Source organism: Plecotus auritus (genome assembly GCF_963455305.1).
Source record: "Plecotus auritus genome assembly, chromosome: 7".
In the NCBI taxonomy this organism is placed as follows: Eukaryota; Metazoa; Chordata; class Mammalia; order Chiroptera; family Vespertilionidae; genus Plecotus; species Plecotus auritus.
The window spans coordinates 38,286,048-38,307,288 of NC_137774.1; the positions used below are offsets into that span (position 1 = coordinate 38,286,048).

Below are 21,241 nucleotides of genomic sequence, written 5' to 3' on the forward strand. Positions count from 1 at the left end.
ACTGATGAGCATTGGGGCAGGGACCCTTTATGTCAGGGCTGCCCCTGGGAACCCACATTTTGTTTGACTTCATCTCCCACCAGTACATGGGCAAAATATGGTCTTAAGTGCCCCCTGGCGTCCACGTTGCAGAATGCTGTAGGGTTTAACCAGCAGCAAGCAGTTCCTGAACACTGACTGCCACCTGCACCTTGACAGAAACTCCACCCTGCTCCACTTGCACGGAACAGCATTCTGAGCATCTCCGCTATTGGCCCATAGCACTGAAGAGGGGATAGGGAATGTCCCAGGACACGGGGTCCACACTCATCTACTCCACAGGCACCGCTTCCAAATCTCTTCTGGGGTCAGAGCCTCTCTCCGCCCTCAGCCCCTGAGCTCTGGTTCAGCTGGGCTTTTTCCTGAGGCTCTTGCATCTCACCAGATCCCAGAGGCAATTATTTCTCACGCCCCAAGGCTGAACAAGGTTGTGGAGACAGCCTGGCTTCTCCCTTTACACCAATCCTCTTCAGTGCTCCAAACCACCCTGTAGAGATGGCACTAACACCCTTTTAGGCTCCTTGCCCTGCAAAAAGCTGCAATGTCTCAGAACAAATGGGAATAAGCTTTGGACCAGGCACACAGTCCATGCCCTCAATTTGAGCACGTCTCTGGGCTGACAGGGATATTAAGGAAATTCTAGTGGGGTGTGATGAGTCCTAGGGTTGACCGGGTACCACAAGCATTGAGAACACGAGCCCGTCTGGGGATCACACAAGGCTCCTTAGGATGGGATTCCTAAAGCAAATCAGAAGATGAATAAGGATTTGTCTACCCACTGTATCCTGCTTTTTCATGCACCATGGCAATTGAGGGAAGCATTGTGAGATTAAACAAAGGCTGGAGAAGTAAAGGGAGGCTGCTAGGTCTACCTTAGAGGCCATGGGCCTTTTTACATTTAGTATTGCTGGTAACAGTAGATGGGATGGACCAGAATTTGAACAAATACATTTTAACAAAAAATGGTTTTAGAGTAAGTCCTGTGTGCTGGAACTGCTAAGTACTAGAGACCAGTGATGGTAAAGTCTTTTCCATCACCATTCTCATTGGAATACAGATATATGAGGACAATGATGCCATGTGGTTCCCATAGCACAAGTGGGCTTAGGGTGACAGGAAGAGGACATTTCTCTATGGAGAAGTATTGTGTGTCCACTTCCAAAGAGAGTCCCTAAGAGAACTTGCCATTTCTAGTCTGTGGAGATATAGGATGTTAACCAGGTAAGCCAGGCATTGAGAGACATTTCAGGCAGAGTGAAGAATTAGAAAAACAGAATTGAGTCAGGATACAGTCAGGGATGTGGGGGTGGGGTTGCAATTACTGGGATCATCAGGAGGTTGGTTCCCAGGACAGGAACAGGGATGGCTGAGCAGAGAGCAAGTCAGACACCAGCTCTGGGAGCCCTGGCATGATGGTTCCAGGCATGATAGTTCCTGAGCAGTCCTGGTGAGGAGGAGAGAGGGGAAGCAGATGTTCCTGAGTTTGAGAGCGGGTAGAATGAGAAGGGGAAGGGAATGGACCATAGTAAGGGGAGAGTGAGGCATAGGCGGGGAGAAGTCAGACATGTCCTAAATGATGACAAGCTGCGGAGTATGATGAGGACAGGATGTCCCTGAATTGGAGGGAGGTGATGGTCTCAGCACTGAGGTGCTAATGAAATGGTGAGAGTAGGAGGTGGAGGAGGCAACCTCATGGACAAGTACCGAGTTTCCTGCAGGTGGAACAGAAGAAGATTTTGGAGACAGTTGCCTAATTTGTCCCTAAAGATTGTGGCCTGATTGGGGGGTTAGTCGGAGACTGTGGTAGGAGGTAGGAGTGACCCACCGGGATGATGGGATCTCAAGGAGGGGGGCTCCTGAAGCAACAGAAGCATGTCTGGAGGTGGCCCTGTGTATACAGGTGAGTGCTGACTGGCCTGCTGGCACCACGGAGACACCCCCACCTGTGGGAGGTAGCTGTGCTAGGGACTGCTGATCTGGAGGTGCCTGCACAGGCTGGGTTACTGAAAGGGCCAGTCCCGATCTGGGTGCATGGCGCCCCCTGGAGGTTGTATGGATGGCTCTGGAGGAACATCTGGATGGAGAGGAGCAGTGGGCAGTGGTATATGGATGTGGAGCTTGGGGTAGAGATCTGGGCCGGGCCAGGAGTCAGGTAGAGCTGGGAGGGTGGGGCGGCCCACCGAGAAGGGGCAGAGGGAAGAGAGCAGAGGGCTGGGCATTGAGCTGTAGTGTCAATTGCGACATTTGTGAGCGTGGAGCCCGCCTGGCCTGAGGTCCACAACGTCACCAAGATGCACTTGGCCCGAAGAGCATTCCTCATCCAGGCATCTGGAGCCCCCTCTGCCCTCAGTGCCTGCTCCCCAAACTCCACCCTCCTCCCTCCCAGGACCGGACGAGGGCTGCCCTCTTGGACAACCTTCATGATGAGCTCCATGCCCACACACAGGCCATGCTGGGACTTGGCCCTGAAGAGTACAAGTTTGAGAATGGGGGCCACGGGGGATTCCTGGAGTCCTTCAAGGTACGGGCACAAGGGCGGCTGCCGATTGCTGTGGCCGGGAGGGTCGGGACAAACAAGGGAAGAGGTCCAGGATCCACATGATCCTGACCCCAGAGCCCAGTGCCAGCCAGATGTGGCAGGACCAGCAGGGGCACTGCAGGGGTTGGCAGAGGACAGGGGCATCAGGAAGTGTGAGTGTGAGTGTCTTGACCTGGATCCTCTCCTGCTGGCCCGGAGTCTGGGGCTGGGGGAAGAGTTAGCAGGGGAGGAGCCAGTGCAAACCAAGAACACTCCTGTTCCCACCTGCCTCCTTCTGTGGTCAGGCGCCCAGGGCAGAATGACGGGAGCAAGGACACAGATCGTCGCTGTCTTCAGCAGCTGGTGTGGGGTTCCGCAAGGATTTCTCCAGCTGGCAGGGCACCGAGGACCTGGCCAGGGCCAGTGTGATGGAGTTAGAGGCAAGTCCCTGTGGACTTTGCAAAGGGAAGGACTTTCTAGCCAGAATGAGCTGCTAAAATAAGTAGCGAGCTCCCTGTCCCTGGGAGTATTCAAGGGGATCTGGGACAGCCACTTCGCTGGCCTGGCATAAAGAAGATCCGTTGTCATGTGTTTGCCAAGTGCTTGCTGGTCCACACAGCACTGACGTCCAGCATCTGATCTGAGCCTGGCTGTTACCCTTTCCGGTTAGCACGGGTCTTGATATTTCCAGTTCCACACAGGGGACAGGATGAGAGGCCACAGGACTGCTCAAACCTACACCCACTGCCCGGCCCGCATGGCTCAGTGGCTGAGTGTTGACCCATGAACCAGGAGGTCATGGTTCGATTCCTGGTCTGGAGGGCACATGCCTAGTTTGTGGGCTCGATCCCCAGTAGGGGGCATGCAGGAGGCAGCCTATCGATGATTCTCTCTCATCATTGATGTTTCTATCTCTTTCTCCCTCTCCCTTCCTCTCTGAAATCAATAAAAACATATTTTAAAAAACCCACAAAAAACCTCACACCCGCTCAGAGGTAAAGCCTTGTTTCAAACCCTGGTTTTCTGGTTCTTAGTCAATGTTCTGTTGATTGCCCGTGGCAGAAGGATTTATAAAGCTACCGTTTTGGGGACAGTGTGTGGGGTTGGGGTTGGACCTGCCTGTATTAGAATCCCAGCTGTGTGATCCTGGGCACAGTCTTTCAAGTCTCTGAGCTACATTAACAGCACAGGGATGATCAACGGGACCTGTGTCTTGGCATTGTTGGGAGAATTCATGGAAATAGTCCGAAGAGGTCGCATGGCCCGGAATACAGTCAATGCCCGGTGAACGTGTGCGCTGTTAGCATTGCCCTGTAAAGTGAAAGCTTAACACCCATCATCCCTCTAAACCAGCCGTGGGCAAACTACGGCCCGCGGGCCGGATCCCGCTGTTCTATCCGGTTCTCTTGCTCTCCCCTCCACTCCTTTACTTTGAATTTATATTAGTTCACACAAACACTCCATCCATGCTTTTGTTCTGGCCCTCCGGTCCAGTTTAAGAACCCATTGTGGCCCTCGAGTCAAAAAGTTTGCCCACCCCTGCTAAACTCTCACGGCTGCTCCCTATGCCCTGTGTGAGGCTGGGATTATGGGTAGAATCACTGATACTCAGTTTCAATAATTAGGAGTGTAATTTTGCATATGAGGAAATGGAGACCCGAAGAAATGGAATAATTTGTCCCAAGTCACCCAGCAGATTCGGGAATCAAAGCTGTGTCTGGCAGATTCCGAAGCGTGTGTTCCCAATTGCCACATGACACCGCCTCTGGGTCCCAACTCAATTGAGATTCCACCCACTAGCCTGGCCCCGGCAAGCCTGGGGTCTGCCCCCCTGCCAGGCAGTGGCACAGAGCACAGGGCAGGGCCTGCTGGCCCCAAGGGCCAGCTGCCGAGATTCCTCACGCGGGTGCAGGCAGGAGCCGAACTGCATGTCCAGGCTGGTGGGAGATTCCTGGGACATCTGTCTCAGCCTTGATGGACAGTGGCGGCCAGGGTGAAACGGGAGAAATGGAGATTCAGAGGAAAGGGGGATGGGGGGAAGCGGAGGGGGGAGGAGAGGGAGCCAGAGCAGCTAGCCCGGCAGAGGGAGGGGTGAATGGGAGACCAGGTAACTAGGAAAACCTCCGTGGGCTCTGCCCACATCCTGGTAAGCATGTCAAATGCTCCCGGATCCATAGCAGATGTAATTTATACATGACTCGAGCTGTTGCTGACTGCAGACATCTAGTGATTTGCTGCTTTCTGTTTTGCAGGTTTCTCTCTGCCTTTTGGAGTTAACAATAGTTTTTTCAGTTTTCAAATATTTCTGTAACCTGTCAACTCCTGCAGGCCATGGACACCATGCCCACGGTGCCCAGCGGATAAAACGGCCCGGCAGCGACCTCAGGTTGCGGGTCTAAAGGAAGTGACGCGAGGCCATTTCCCAGTCCCCTGCCTCTGGGCCGACTCCAGTGGCTTGACTACGGGGAGGGAGATCTTCAGGCCTTGCCCATTCCTTGTCTCTGATCCAGTAATCCAGGGAAGTTTTCTCTTCAACCCTAACTCCTTCCAACTGTGGGCTGAGGACAGTCCCTTCTACCTTCTGCTTCCATGCCCGTGTCCGAGGGGCACTGTGGGGTGAGGGAGGGGCCGTCACGGTCAGTCGCCCAAAACACACCTTCCCAGCTCTGCCGGATATGAGTAGCTTTGTTTCCTCCTCCCGTCGGGGCACGAGCTCTTTGCCCTATGCGTTCCATCACTGCCTTCGGTGGGTGTCCCAGGCTGTGGTCTGCCCCAGCTCAGGAAACTGTCTTTAGTTTCGCTATTTCTTCCCAGGCACCTTGGACGGTGCTGTGGTGTCAGAATTATTGGCATTCCTCTTGGCGTTCCGTCTGGACTGCCACGAAGTCCTTGCAAGAGTGGTGCATGAAACAGTTCCAGGAGGAGAAGTTCCTGCTGTCTCCTTGCTGTCACAGGTCTCCTCACACAGATACACAGAAACATAATCGAGAAGTCCCAGGGCTCACAGCGACCCCAGTCACCCATCCCTGCCTCTGTGGCTGTTCCCCCTCCCCTACAGCCCAGGGACCCTTTGTCCCTCTGCCTAGAAGCAGACCCGTCACTGCCCCAGGCTGTGCTCCTGGCTCCTCACACCACTTAGAGTAGCTCTTCTCCTCTCCACGTCTGGCTTCAGTTCACTGGCTGTCGGCTTAGTGTTTCTTCCATGAGAAACAGAACAGTTAGTTCATGGACGCCTAGACCTGCTTCTGAGAAGCTTGGGGATATTCTCGGGAATCCTCCAGTTCTACAAACATTTACACATTTTGCATTTTTACATAGCGGATGATATAAAAAATGCATTTCCAGTCGAGATTAAACTTTGGCAGTGAGACTCACCATCGAAAGACAAAAGTAAGTAGGCAGGGGCCAGTGCAGCCGGCGCCACCGGTGCTGGGGGTGTATGGACATAGTCTTGGAGTTTTGCAAGAATAGTTTTATTTGAAAAACATACACATTAGTTATTGTTGACAGTGTTACAGATGTCCCGCATTCCTTCCCCCATTGCCCTCCTCCACCCAGAATAGTTTTCTTTTTCAAGCAGCTGGGTATTACTCACATTTGAAAAATATTATTCTCTGAACTGTTGTTCTCAAATGCCATGCTCAGCCACTGCCTGCTGTTGAAGTTTCTGTTGGTCCCTAATAAAATGGAAAGGGAAAGGGATGCTACTTGATGTATCAACATATGTACACAAGGCACGTGGGAGCCACATTTTGAGAAACCCTGAGCTAGCCCAACCCTCTGATGACCTCATGCAGAAGGGGGCCCTGAGGGCCAGAGGAGAGTGTCACCACCAACCCCAGAACTGGGACAAAGGAGAGCAGGAATATTGGGTGAATGTCTCTCCACCTGTGAGGGGCTGGCAGCCTATGCACTGGTCTGCTCTGACCCCTAGTGGCCAGAGTGCCACTCTGCAAGTAACTCTGGCAAAGTGCCCTCCCTGGCTGGGGCAGCTCATGGATTGGAGCTCTGGTCTGACTGAAAGGAGACATGGAGGGATATTTCCTACTCCCATCAGCCTTCCTCCTTTATTTGTGCTGCCAAAGGGGCAGAAGACCCTGTTTTTGACCTCAGATTCTTCTGATTAGGGGGTCATCACAGCTGGCAAGAAATTAGCATCTTTCTCTCCGTCGGCCCTGCCTCTGTTGCTTACTTGGTACAGATAAGCATGCGTTTCCCTTAGTGTTATCCTTGTGCATTAGGTCCCCCAAGTTGAATTTGTTAGATTGAAACAGCTCACAAAACCCATTTGTAAAGAAGTGGGGTTTGGGGTAGGCCCGGAGGAGACGGGCTCCCTCTGTGACACTAGCTGGTGTGACACACGCAGACATGCGGGAGTGACTCCACCCCTCTTTTCTCACTCCCCCCAAGGTGTGCTGAGGGCTGGGAAACTGCGGTGACTCAGGGTGGGGGACAGAACCAGAGGTGATGAGCTTGGAGGAGAGCATCTGAGGACAGATAGGGATAGTTGTGTGAAGTATGGAACAGACTAGTCCATGGCGCCAACATCTGGAAATGGTAAGATTTCAGTGTGGTGTGCAGAAGATCTTTTCAAAGGCCAGGGTGTTCGCCCACGAAGGCAGTGAGCAGCCCATCCCTGGGAAGGTGCAAGTGGAGAGGATATGAACTGTGGCCTGGATGTGCAGGGCCTGAGTGGGAGAGGGGCCAGGTGGTCCCTGGAGACCTCCTGATGCCCCAGCAAAGGCTTCATGGGCCTGTCCTCTTCTCTCCTGCCTCCCTCTGTCCACATCACCGCCCTCTGTCCTCTTCTTCGCCCTGTACCTGACTCTTCTGACCGATTTGAAAAGGCTAGTGTGTCCAGCTCTACCTCAGATTGACATGTGACATTCTTTAGACCATGTCACTGCGTGATTTTGTCCAAATGGAGCATCATTGTAGGGTTTCAAGGTAGCCATCACCTCTTTTCCCATCCCTAAGAGTGGGGAGGAGAGATGACCTTGAGTAAGCAGGTGTCATGCCAGGGATTGGTCATCCATCGTGTCATGCTCACATGGGGACCATCACCACGCTGTACAGGGGAGAAGACTGTCTCAGAGAGGCTCACATACCGTGCTGGGGGGAACCAGGAGTCAAGCCCCGCACATCCCTGGAGTTCCCTGCCAGCCACTGTGTCCTCAGACTTACCTCACTGACTCAGCAGCACCACGGCTTTTGAGGACACGAGTCCTCCCTAATGTCAAGGAGGCCGAAATCACTTGGTTTCTAATCACCCTCAGTCCATCAACCAGTTGAATTATATGTTCAAGCTGGGCTGGTTTTTGGGACCCTTTCATCTAAACCCAGGGTCCTGGTTCCATCTCTTACCTTTGGTGTGACCTCCCTCGGCAGTCCTTTGCGTTTCAGGACCTTTTCTCTGTGTCTGTCTTCTCTGCATCTCAGAGCTGGAAGGATGCAATAAGATCACGTGTGTGAAGCTCAGTGGATCAGCTGCCGTCACGCAGGGCTCATTTAATCTCCTCTGCAGAGAGACCGTGAGAAAGCATCTGAACATAAATGATTCATTGACATATCACAGTTGATGACGATGGTGGTGGCGGCACACACGAGGCACCAACAGAATGGAATGAGGTTGAGTTGATGCAGCACGTGACTCATTTAAGGAAACTGTTTATCCAAGGACACCTCCGAGTGGTGCCACGCCTTCCCTGCCTTCAGTTTTCCCAAGGGCACACGTCTGACTGATCTTTGGGTGGTGGAATGAAGAGAAGGTGCTGGCTGTTTATCCATGTTGCTAGGTGACGCTCTTCTGTGGTCTAGAAAGAGAGAGAGTTGAAGTCCCTCGAGGGGACATCTTCGGCTCAGACAGGCCAGGCCAGATGAATGCCAACAGGGATACACGGCTGGTGGGCTCCCTGCCTCGTTCAAGGGGAGCTCGCCTCCAGACCATCATCTTTGCAAACGGCCCTCCTTCCTGAGTCAGCTTCCTTCCCAGGATTGAAAGGCAGGCAGGGTGCGGTCCTCGGCCATTCCTGAGCTTGGCAAATTCCTGACATTGGGGAGAGCTCCCGGGGGACCTGCGATTTGGGGTGGGTGCAGCATTCCTGCTGCTTTCTTGGGACGACCTTTCTGTAGACTCAATGCTTCAAGGGAGGGAAGGGCATCCGTTCCATGTAGGTGGACACGTGGAGCGTGTAAACAGACACATGGGGTTCACGTGGGGTGTGAACCAGGTGAGGATGGGGGCAGTGTCCCACCTTTGTCCTTCTGCATCAGTTTTTTGAAGCTGAGGTTTCCGAGAACTCCCCGCCTCAGCTGACTCACGCAATGAGGAAGATCCTCTAGCTCACTTAACCAGAAGGCCCAGGTGGCTCATGGCTCCGCGTAGTCAGTGGCAGGCAGGTTCCATCCCCTTGCCCCTCTGCCATCCCCATCTTGTTAGCTTCGCCCGTAGGCTTGACCCCTCACAGCCCATGGCGGCTGCTGCGGTCCTAGGTGCAGAGGTGTCACACCTCTTTTGGGAATCAGAGGAGATCTTTCCTCGAAGCCCACAGTGACGTCCCCTCATGTCCCACTGGCAAGGGCTTGGATGATGTGACTGCCTGAGAGGGTCATGATTTACTCCTTTGTCCTGTGGAGGAAGAGGGGACATTGGGCCAGACTGTGGCTCTGCCAGCAAGGAACATGGGGGGATGGCACTTGTATGTGAGCAACTGGTAATGTCTGCATCCGTGAGTCTTTGCATGTGGCTCTGAGGCCGTGGGGACCTGGACAGCTGGTTAACACAGCGGCTCTGGGCCTTTTCCATAGCCCTAAGTTTAGGGATGTTTTGTTTCCCTGCTGACTGTACACTCCTTGGAGGCAGGGGCCGTCTCTCCTACGTCTTTGACTCCCCTCCTAAAATTCTCCCAGTTTCTGCAGTGCTGGGCACACAGGTAGCACGTGACAAATGCTTGCTATTAACAAGAAGAGCAGCCACATTGATTGGGTACTTAGTATGTGCCGGGTGCTCTGCTAAGAGCTTTGTATGTGTGGCTACCTGGCCGCATTATCGAGGGACTGAATGACTGGTCAAAGGGAAACGATGTGGGGTTTAGGGGATCCTGGAGAGAAACTTCCCTCCCTAGAACTCCTGTCGTCTTTGAAGGCCTTCAGAACCAGGGAGCATCGTCCACATGGTGGGTGGAAGCCTCTAGGACTTCCCGTGTCAGGAAATCCTCCCTTGGGTCCAGGTGGGATCTGTCTGCCTCACTCTAACCTTGGGTCAGGTTCCAGAGCAACACAGGTGGCCGGCAGAGCTCTGCCGAGCAGTCCGAGAGCAGCCGGCACCTCCCCGCCCTCTCCCTGCTGTGGGCGCAGCAATCTTCATTTTAACTGTTCTCATCCTTGCAGGCACCGGGACCAGTGACTGTCCTGGTTGTCCCCTCCTGGACACCGCGATGTGTACAGATGGGCCCTTCGTTCTTTGGTGGCCCTAAGTGGCCACAGGGCTCCACGCGGCCTGAGAAGCTCCAGGCCCTCTGAGGCCGAAAGCCTGGAGTCTGAGAGTGCGTATGCTGTGTCGGCAGCCGCACCAGCTGCGGGCTCATCTCTAGCCGCTGCGGGTGTGGTGTGGCTCAGTGTACGGACCCGGAAGTGCTCTGGCCACAGTGCACCAACTGCGAACATACACCAAGTTGTAGCAGGCACACTTTGGGGTGACGCAGAATGGATACCCGGTATTTAAATATAGGAGAATGCTTAGTTTTCTGCTGCTTGGACCATGTCATTCCTGACTTGCAGATGAGGAAGCTCAGGCTTGGTAAGCTCTCCAAGCCTCACTTTCCTTCCCTGTAACAACCTTTGTCCACCTTGCAGGGCATCTGGGGCACTGACCCCTCAGACTCCTCTGTCCAGTGTCCTCCCTCGCCTCTGCCTGCAGAGTGCCACGTGCCCAGAGCCTCTGAAAGTCCTCTGCAGGCTGTAGTGATTAGCATGTGGGCCGCCGAGAGAGAGGGAGAGAGAGAGAGAGAGCGAGAGCGAGAGAGAGGAGCGAGGAGAGCCTGGAGTGTGTCTGCAGATCCCACTGAGGCAGCGGGGTCATCTGGAGAGGCCTGGCTCCAACTCTCAGGCCTCCCTCACCTGCTGTCCCCACAGAGGGCCATCCGCGTGCGCAGCCACTCCATGGAGACCATGGTGACCAGCCAGAAGAAGCCGCACGGCGGGGGCCTCCCCGGCAGCCTCAGCGGGGGCATCTCCCACAACAGTGTGGAGGTCACCAAGACCACCTCCTCGGTGAGTGTCTGCGGGCCCTGGGGTCCCCCAGGCCTTGGTGGGGACAGGGGTGTGTTCACTCAGGTTTGGGCCAGGTGATCAGCAGGGCGAGCTGAATGATGGGGAGGGAGACTGAGGCTGCCCAGGGGCGACCCCTCCCCTTGAAGTGAGAGCCTCCAGCCAGGCAGCACTTGGGGCTGGCCCAGACCGGAGCGCACCTGTTGTCCTGCTCTCGGAGTTTCCTTGACACCTGGGCCTCCTCAGGACCAGCCCTGTGCAGTGGTCCTGGGCCCTGGGACTGTGAGAGGGCCCTCCCTTTGTTATTCCTAATGACACGCAGCTGCCCCCTGCTTGTGGTGCACCAGGCACTGAGCTAAGTAACTCATGGGTCCCTGTGACAGCTGTCTGAGGGAGGTGCTGAGTGCTCTCCATTGCACATCTGAGGAAGGGGAGACCCCGAGGGGTTAGGTAACTTGCTGGAGGTCACCCAGCTACGCCGAAGAACTGGGATTCGTGTTTAGGTCGCCCAAATCCTAAGTCTCTGCTCTTAATCGCTGTGTGTACAGTTCTAAGAAAAGAGCCTGGCCGGTCCCGGTTTTGGGTCTGGTCAGCTTGCACCAGGAGCTGGCAAGGTGAGGGGACCAGCGTCCCTCCTTTTATAAAGCAAAGTGGCTTTGTGTTTGTGCACGTTGGGGTTTTCTTGTTCTTTTTTGTAATAGCAGAACATACCCACCACGATACTGACAATTGGTATTGTAAACGATCGTGTGTAATGCATTTGATTTACCAAATAGTGTTTTCATAGCTATTATCCTGTTCCTCCCAGCGGGTCTGTGAAGGGAGCAGGGCCGGGCAATTATCTCCAATCTGTGGGTGAGACTGGGGCCCAGAGAATTCTTCCACTTGCCCAAGGCTGCACTGCGTGTGAATGGCAAACACGGGCTTAGAGGCCTGGCGGGCTCCCATCTCCCCCTTCTCATTCTGCCACCCTTCGTCCGTCGTCCCCCACACGTGGCAGAAGCAGAGCCACATGCTTGGCAGGCTCTCTCTGCCTGTGGGTGCATGTGGACCGCATGCTTGTCCTGCCAGGGATTTGCTACGTGACCTTGACCAAATTCCCTCGCCCCTCGACTCCTCCAGGACCTCCTCAGTAAAGCGAGGAGTTGGACCAGGGCACTCCCAGGACTCTCTCAGCTTTGTGGTTCCCAGTCTGTGACCCCCTCAGTCATCCTTTCCTCTCAGTACCTGGGGTTCTCCTTAGGGTGGCCCTGACCCCATGTTCCTCCAAGAATTCTGTTCTAGCGATTACCTGCTGTGTTTCTGGGGATCTATCCAGACCAGCTGTGGGGGTGGGAGGTGGTGCACAGGCTCTTTGTAGACCGGGAAGGGGGGTGAAGGGAAGGAGACCTGGGTTTGGGGAGTGAGCCCTCATTTTGGTGGTCACATTGGCAGCCTCCGGTGGCGGCGGCAACTGCGAAGAACCAGTCGTGGAGCCCCATCAAGCGGCGGTCGGGGCTCTTCCCCCGTCTGCACACGGGCTCTGAAGGCCAAGGGGACAGCCGGACGCGGTGGTGAGTGTCCAAGTGGCGTGGGTGGGCTCCCTCGGGAGGGCTGCCCGCAGCTTCAGCTTCGAGCGATGGCTTCCGTCTAACCCTGGTCCCCACGTCAGGCCCCCACGTCCCCTGTCACTCATTCAGTGCATTGTCCCCCACGTCCGCCGTCACTCATTCAGTGCTTTGTCCACCAATATCCCCGTCACTCATTCAGTGCTTCGTCCCCCAATATCCCCCGTCACTCATTCAGTGCTTCGTCCCCCAATATCCCCCGTCACTCATTCAGTGCTTCGTCCCCCAATATCCCCCGTCACTCATTCAGTGCTTCGTCCTCCAATATCCCCCGTCACTCATTCAGTGCTTCGTCCCCAATATCCCCCGTCACTCATTCAGTGCTTCGTCCCCCAATATCCCCCGTCACTCATTCAGTGCTTCGTCCCCCACGTCCCCCGTCACTCATTCAGTGCTTTGTCCCCCAATATCCCCTGTCACTCATTCAGTGCTTCGTCCCCCAATATCCCCCGTCACTCATTCAGTGCTTCGTTCTCCAATATCCCCCGTCACTCATTCAGTGCTTCGTCCCCCATGTCCCCCGTCACTCATTCAGTGCATTGTCCCCTACGTCCCCCTGTCACTCATTCAGTGCTTCGTCCCCTAATAACCCCGTCACTCATTCAGTGCTTCGTCCCCCAATAACCCCGTCACTCATTCAGTGCTTCGTCCCCCAATATCCCCCGTCACTCATTCAGTGCTTCGTCCCCCACGTCCCCCGTCACTCATTCAGTGCTTCGTCCCCCAATATCCCCTGTCACTCATTCAGTGCTTCGTCCCCCAATATCCCCCGTCACTCATTCAGTGCTTTGTTCCCCAATATCTCCCGTCACTCATTCAGTGCTTTGTCCTCCAATATCCTCCGTCACTCATTCAGTGCTTCGTCCCCCAATATCCCCCGTCACTCATTCAGTGCTTCGTCCCCCATGTCCCCCGTCACTCATTCAGTGCTTTGTCCCCCAATATCCCCTGTCACTCATTCAGTGCTTCGTCCCCAATATCCCCCGTGTCTCATTCAGTGCTTCGTCCCCCACGTCCCCCGTCACTCATTCAGTGCATTGTCCCCCATGTCCCCCCGTCACTCATTCAGTGCTTCGTCCCCTATGTCCTCTGTCACTCATTCAGTGCATCGTCCACTCGGGCAGCTTTGAGGTCCCTGCACCTGACAGAATGGGTCTCGCAGTTTGGCCCCAGCTAGAAATGCGGCTCAGAGTCGTTTCTTTCTGTGCTTCCTTTTGCGAAGCTCACTCACATGTGCTCTTTATGGAAGCCTCCCCTGATTCTGACAGCAGAGTTCGTGAAACATGCCTTTGGACTTCCAGAGTTTGTTTCCTTCTTTCCTTCCTCCCTCCCTTCCTTCCTTTCTTCCTTCCTCCCTCCCTTTCTTTCTTTCTTCCTTCCTTTTTTAGAATTTATTTTTATTGTTTATTACAGATGTCCCCCATTTCTCCCCGCTTTGCTCCCTCCACCCTGCTCCTACCCCTCCCAGGCCTTCACCGCACTGCTGGCTGTGTCCATGGCTGTGCATATATGCATATAGGTCCTTTGGTTAATCTCTCCCGCCCCGCCCGCTCCCTCTGAGATCTCTGTCAGTTCCATGTTTCCATGTCTGTTTGTTCGTGAGTTTATTCTGTTCATTAGATCCCACGTGTAAGTGAGATCATGTGATAGTTGCCTCTCTCTGACTGGCTTATTTTGCTTAGCATAAAGCAAAGGGAAAAGTAAACAGAGGGGACTACCTGAAACTGAAAAGCTTCTGCACAGCAAAAGAATCCACCCACCAAAGGAAGGGGAGCCCACTGTATGGGAGAACATATTATCCAATGAACATCTGAGAAGGGGTTAATTTCCAAAATATGTAAAGAACTCACACAGCTCAACAGCTCTCATATCCTACTTACCCCGTTCTTGCTAATTATCTTTCTGATCCTTTAGTCAGTGAGCCCACCTGGTGTTGAATTCGGCAAGCAGCATCCCTTGAGTGCCTGGTGTGTGGGGGCTCAGAGCTCAGACAGGAGCTCCAAAGACACAAACCTGCCCTCCAGGAGCTTACAGTCTCACGAAGGAAAGGGAGGCAGGCAGGTTGACCTCCACGTGTACAAGTGCCTTCTTGTAGCCCTGGCGGTGGTGCCAGCCCCGGGCGTGGGCAAGCAGGACGAGGGCGGTGATGGAGGAGGATGCAGAGCTCTGTTTGGAAGCTGTGTGTGTGAGTGAGTCCTTGTGGCCCACTCAGTAGGGAGACCCAGGGCTCTGAGTGCTCAGAATTGCTGGTCTTGAGCTTGGGAGAGACTCGGTGACTGAAGGAGAGGTGGGAGTCACTGGGAGGTTGGAGGAGGTGGTGCTTAAGATGAATCAATGAATATGCTCACCCAAGAGGGTGTGGAGAATGCCTGGGGAACACCAGCACTTAAGGGCAAGTGGAGAAAGGAGGCAGAGCCAGTGAAAGACAGGGAAGGAAGGGGAGCGAGGAGGAAGAGAGCCTGGGGAGGGGGGACCCTCGGAAGCTAGGGCAGGAGACCTTGCAGGAGAGAGGCCTGCAGTGGCAGCCGAGCAGAGCACAGTGACCCCAGCCCCTGGTGGGGTGGACAGTGAGGAGGTCCCTGGTGACCTCGTTAGAAGTACATCGGGGCACCTCATGCCTCCAGGATGGTTAAATACAGAAGACAAGAAGGAAGTGTTGGCAAGGACGTAGGGAAACTGGAACCTCGTGCATGGCTGGTGGGAATGTGAACTGGTGAGGCTGCTTTGGACCACGGCCTGGCAGCTCCTCAGAGGGTTAACCGTGCCGTTGCCACAAGGCCCAGCAATTCCCTGCCAGGTGCACTCCCAAGGGAAAGAACACAAGTGTCTGCATAAGCACCAGCACACGGATGTCCGTGGCAGCATTGTCATAGTAGCCCCAAGCGGAAACGATCCACATGCCCTCCCAAAAAGTGAAGTATTACTTTGCAATAAAAAGGAGTGAAGTATGATGGACACATGCTACAACATAGATGAGCCTTTAAAACACTAGCTGAGTGAAAGAAGCCATTCTCAAAAAGACCACACCGTATTGTATGGCTCCATTCACATGCAATGTCCAGAATAGGCAAATCCATAGGGACAGGAAGTAGATTCTGTCAGGGGCTGGGGGGAGGGAGGAATGGGAGTGGTTGTGAGTGAGTGGGGTTTCTTTGAGGGAGGGTAGAAATGTTCTAAAATTAGATGGTAGTCATGGTTGTGAATATACTAAAAACCATTGAATTGCACAATTTTAATGAGTGATTTGTATGTGGATTGTATGTCCATGAAGCTGTCATGAAAATAAAAGTACATTAGTGACAGGGCCCCAACAGTGGACACTGAGCAACTGATGGGCAGTGTTTGTGGCCTTTGTTAAACGGCAGAAGGAAACCCTTGGCGCTGGCTGGGAGTAGCCTGTTTACCCAGAAGCCCTTCCCAGCACTCAGCACACGTATCCGGGGAGCCATTTTGTAGTCTGTGTGAAGGGTGTCCCCTGGCGTTCTGCAGCCGTGGCCCTGCCGGGGCCCCGAGGGGTGCGTGTGTGCTGGCTGTGATGGTGGATGTCCCAGACCTCACTCCATTCCCTCTGTGGCCAGCCCTTGACCCAGAGCTCTGCCAGCTGGGATGGACTTGGGCTCGGTGGCCTCAAGCCGGAACTCCTGCCTGGTAGCTCTGGACTCTCACCCAGGAGCCTGCAGAGGAGGGACCCTGGCAAAGCAGAAAACCCTGTTGTCTGATGGGGGCATGGTGGGATAGATGGCCCGGAGGCTGTGCTCTGTCGGGGATGCTGTGACCCCACAGGACCCCATGGTGCAGTCTCGGGCCTGGAGTGAGGTGGGAGTTGGGAACCAGCTCACCCCTCTTCATCCTCATCTCCTCAGTGACAGTGCATCCAGCAACCCCAAGACTGTGGACGGTGGGCACTCTTCTCAGGAGATAAAGTCTGAGACCTCGTACAACCCCAACTCTCCGGAGATCTGCCCCAGCAAGGAGAAGTAAGAGTGAAGCTGGCTCTAGCCCCGCGGGACCTGGAATAGGCCTCTGCTCTGGCATCTCCCGCTTTGGGGACCCCCTGGAATGCACAAGCCAGCAGGCAGGGCCACGGGGAGCCACTCAGTCTCTGCGGGGCCTGCCCTGCCCTCGGCTCCCACGTGTGACCAGGGCCGCCTTCCCGCCCCCCTGCAGGCCCTTCATGAAGTTGAAGGAGAATGGTCGGGCCAACATCTCCCGTTCCTCCTCCAGCACCAGCAGCTTCAGCAGCACGGCCGGGGAGGGCGAGGCCATGGAGGAGTGTGACAGTGGGGTAGGTGCGGCCTGGCCAACCTGGGCAGCAGGGAGGCACCTGGGCCCACCGCTCGGTGTGTTAAAACAGCTCCTGTGGGCAGAGCCCCCTCCAGGCTCCGGGGAGAGCGGGGAGTATGGAAACAAGAGGTGGCCCACCCAGCCATCTCCACCCTCTGGCAGCGGTGGTTTAGGGTCTCCCTGGGGTGACAGAGGAGCAGCAGCAGCAGAGGGTCAGAGGTCAGGCTGAGCGTGTCCCTGCCGTGGAGTTCTTGGCTGGAGAGGAGAGGGCTCAGCGCTGCATGGGTGTGGTCAGGGGCACTGCCTGGGGATGGAGGGGAGCCAGGGCTGGAGGCAGCAGGAGGAAAGAGCGTGTCCAAGTGGGCAGTGGGAGGCAGGGGCTGCCCAGGTCAGCTGAGGGTGGGCCCACCTCGCTCACCCGGCCTCTCTCCCCAGAGCAGCCAGCCGTCCACAACCTCGCCCTTCAAGCAGGAGGTGTTTGTCTACAGCTCGTCCCCAAGCAGCGAGAGCCCCAGCCTGGGGGCGGCCACCACCCCCATCATCATGAGCCGGAGTCCGACAGGTCGGTGTGCACCACGTGGTGTGCACCACGCAGCCAGGGCGGGGGCTGTGCCCTGAGCACTGTTTGTGGGGCGCCAGCCCCAGGTGTCTGTAACTGGCCAGTCTCGGTCCAACCCCAGTGTGAGGCCTTGAGCTCTGCTCCCTCACTGTGTCTGTGCATCAGCCTTCAGGGCCTGTTCTTGTCCTCTCGTTACTCACGGGAACCGAGCTCAGAGAGGAGTTGGGACTGTGTGAGTCGAAAGCCGAGGTTCTTTCCACGGACCTCTCGCTCCTCCCCATCTCCGACTCAGGGCCCCCCATCACAGCGATGGTCCTCAAAATGCAAGGGTACCAGGTGGGGAGAGCATTGCAGGTGGAGGGAACAGCACATGAGAGGCCGTGATCTGGAACCACACGTGGGTCAGGGGGGCTGGAGTTCACAATGGTGACAGGGGACAGGTGAGAGAGGAGTCAGTGGTTAGGGGACAGGGCCAGGGTGCTAGGGGACACGTGAAAGAGGAGACCATGGTTAGGGGACAGGGCCAGGGCTGCCCCTGGTGAGGATTTGGGCTCTGTCCTGCAGGCAGTGGAAGCCATGGGAAGGTCTTAAGTCTTTGAAGGTTCTTAAGTAGAGAAGCGCCATCTGGTGTTGAGAAAGACCATTTTGTGGCTGCAGCTGGCCCAGGAGGAAGGACTGGTTGGAGCAGGTGCAGGGGGGAAGATCAGCGAGGGTCACAGTGAGTGGTGAGGGGTGATGGGCCGTGGATTGTGGGGTGATGGAGCATTGGATTCAAGAGATGCCAAGGAGGTAAATCTTCGGGGCTCAGTAGCGGGGCTTCAGGGAGAGCAAGGAGTCTGGGCCTTCGGGGTTCTGGGATCCCTGCAGTTGGACAGAGTAGGAGGAGCCGGCTCTGGGGAGAGGGTGAAGGTTGGCACCTGAGGGGCATGTCGGTAGACATGCCTGGTAGGCACTGATGGGCTCTGTGGGTGCCCAGAAGTCAGAGCCTTGGTCCCGCCCTCCAGGAGGGCAGCACGGTGGGGTGGGGGCAAGCACAGGACCCTGGGTCCACCACTGACGAGTGATGTGACATTGGACACGTTCCTCAGCCTTCCCATGCCTCAAATACCGGAAGAATATTTACTCAGTTTTCCGTGTTATTCGCAGTGCTATAGACACATACACTTTCACATTGCATCTATATTGCTAATATTCTCTCCATTAGTTTCTGAAGTCTCAGCAACAAAACAGCAGATTAAGTTGATTTGTAGCATTTGCTGATCTCAAGCCACCAATGTGACTGATGTAAATAACCTTAAAAGAATAGGGAGTGGTAAAATGTAGTGAAATAACGAGGAAGCGATGACTTCTGAGTATTTATTACCTTTGATGAATATCACTTAATTATAAGCTTATAATTAATTTTTTTTTATTAATCCCCACTGGAGGATATTTTTTCCATTGATTTTTTTTAGAGCGAGTGGAAAGGAGGGAGGAAGAGAGAGAGAGGGAGAGGAACATTGATGTGAGAGAAATACATTGATTGGTTGCGTCCTGCATGTGCCCCAAACTAGGGCTGGGGATCAAACCTGCAACCCAGGTACATGCCCTTGACCAGGAATCGCTCAGGCTGCCGCTCTAACCGCTGAGCCACTGGTCAGGGCTAAGCTTGTGACTGTGTGTGTAACAACCAGCTCACAACATTTGTAAAAATTTAAGGGTTGGCTCTTGTGAATTGGTGTGTTAGCTAGAGTGTCTGGTGGAGGGGAGCGCCCCTTCTGGCCTCCCTGCCCAGTTCCCCAGCAGCCCATGACCGCCACAGCCCCACCCTCTTCATGGGCATTCTTCTTTTTCCTAGATGCCAAAGGCAGAAATTCCCCAAGGTCAAACCTGAAATTCCGCTTTGATAAGCTCAGCCATGCGAGCTCCAGTGCAGTAAGGATCTATGGGTGTGGGTGTGGCAGCGGGAGTCTCCCGCATCCCACATTCCAACCTCCTCCCAGCCAGCCTTCCTTCCTGGGCACGTCACAGCGGGGGAAGGAACCTCTGGTCCCACCTGGGGGTGAGACAGTTGGTGCCACGTGGTGCAGCAGCCTGGGGGTCGCCAGCCACCTCTGCCCCATGTCCTGTGTTAGAGCCGCACCCTCGGACACACACAGATGTGAGTTGTGAATGGTTGGCTCCTGGGGCCTTGGGTCCCTTCCAAGCTCACTGGAGAGTGGAGAGCTGGGCATACAGAAGGTGCAGTCGGCAGGGGTTATGTTGCCTAGTTTTATAAATCTCCCGTGGATTTTTCTTGAAACAGGGTCACTAATGTGATAGAGGAGACCTTCGCCTGTCAAAGGTGGGTCAAGTGTGTGTCCTGCTGTGGCCACGGGGCCTGCTAACCCGACACTGTCCCGAGACCCTGACGGCTGGGTAGGGTAGTCGCCTCTTCTGAAGCCTCTGTGATGGGGCCCAGGATGGGAGGAAGGCGGGTGGCCTCGGTGTGGATGGGAAGGGTTGTGTGGGTCTGGGCTGGACTCACTGAGTTGGTCTCCTTGCCCCAGAGGTGCCTGGCTGGGGTAGTCGCCCAGAGCTGCTTCCTCTCCTGGAGGGAGAGGTGTCCGTTTGCCCCTGCCTTTCTGCCATCAGTGGCCTTTCCCAGGGCTCTGGGCTGAGCTCTCCTACCCGAGTGTCCAGAGATGCCTCAGCACCCTAAACACTGCGCGGCGCCCTGAGGGAGGACCCTGCTGGCAGCCACAGCCAGTTGGGGGCGGGCAGGAGTGTGTGGTTTTCAGCAGATCTGGCCTGGGCCCAGCTCCCCCCAAGACCTGAACTTGTGCGGGTGAAGTTAGCAGAGACCCTCTGATTTCTGCCCTGCTATGGGGCTGCAGGGCTGAGAGTCACAGTTGGAACCAAGGGGAGGGCCAGAGCTGAGCCCATTTGTAGAAACCTGATCTGTAAAAAAGCAGGTGAGCTGGGGGTGCCGGCACGCTCAGCTCCCATCCTGTACTGCAGACCCTGTTCACCAGGTTCCTGTCGATGCCCACCTTCCCGGCTGTCTGACGCCGGGCACCCAGTGTGGGCCCCTCCTGTCCGAGCATATCCATGGGCTGTGGCCATGGGCACACGTGTCTGCCCTTCCTTCCTTCACCCCGTGTTTGATCGCCTCCCTCCTTCTTGTCTCCTCCAGGGAAGCCCTGATTCTGTCTTGGAGATGCTCCTATCCTAGCAGTTTGGGGTGCCATTCACTACTCTGACTGTCACAGGCCTATTGCTCCACGGGCCACCTGCCCACCAGACCGGCTACCTGTCCCAGTGCCCCGACCGGCACAGCCCTGCCCACTCCTTTGCCAAGACACCCTGCGAGCACCTCCCCATCTCTGGACAAGGCCTCATTCCTCCAGGCTCCCCTGCTCCTGACCCCCAATGTGCTGTGTGTCTGGGTCATTTGTTACCTTGTTTTTGTCTGCAGCAGCCAGTGTTGGGTGAGAGGGGTCTGGGTACTGGGGACTCAGAGAACCGAGAGGCAGAGCCTGGTGTGGTGGGGAGCAGAGGCCCGGAGGGGACTGTGCCTGGGGAGGGGCGGCGCCGGGTCCTGACAGGCAGGCATTTTGTGCTGCTGGAGGGAGCACTTTTCCAGCAGCCGAGTCTGTAGCTCCTTGAGGATGTCCTGGTAGAAGTCGGCTCTGTCGCTCCCACATTTCTGGAGCTCCCAACATCTGTTTGCTTCTGTGCTAGGAGCTTCTTCCCCATCTGCTGACAGCTGCCGGGGCCTCTGTCCCTGCTGCCCGGGCATGGCTGGGTGAAGCTGCAACAGGGCTGGGCGTGTGGGAGCGGGCGCCACACTCTTCCTCGTGGCCTCATTCACACAGGCTCCTGTGTGGTTGCTGTGGGAGAGGCCGGAGCCAGTCTCTCCCTTTGAGCAGATGCTTTTCCCACGAAGGGGTGGGTGCCAGGAGAGGAGGAGCTGGGAAGGAGCAAGGCAGTGAGTGCCTGGGCCTT

At 55.4% G+C, this 21,241-nt stretch overlaps 1 pseudogene across 1 annotated transcript in view; it reads left to right on the forward strand.

Annotated features, from left to right (window-relative positions):
* The first annotated feature begins 841 nt into the window (after window positions 1-841).
* The window catches only part of LOC308252554 (phosphofurin acidic cluster sorting protein 2-like), a 58,090-nt pseudogene continuing 37,690 nt past the window's right edge, over window positions 842-21,241 (forward strand). Inside the window, exons 1-8 of the transcript in view lie at window positions 842-862; window positions 2,426-2,560; window positions 10,691-10,828; window positions 12,260-12,378; window positions 16,296-16,409; window positions 16,600-16,717; window positions 17,152-17,278; window positions 19,113-19,189. The product of the transcript in view is annotated as a phosphofurin acidic cluster sorting protein 2-like (transcript). The remainder of the gene's footprint in view (window positions 863-2,425; window positions 2,561-10,690; window positions 10,829-12,259; window positions 12,379-16,295; window positions 16,410-16,599; window positions 16,718-17,151; window positions 17,279-19,112; window positions 19,190-21,241) is intronic.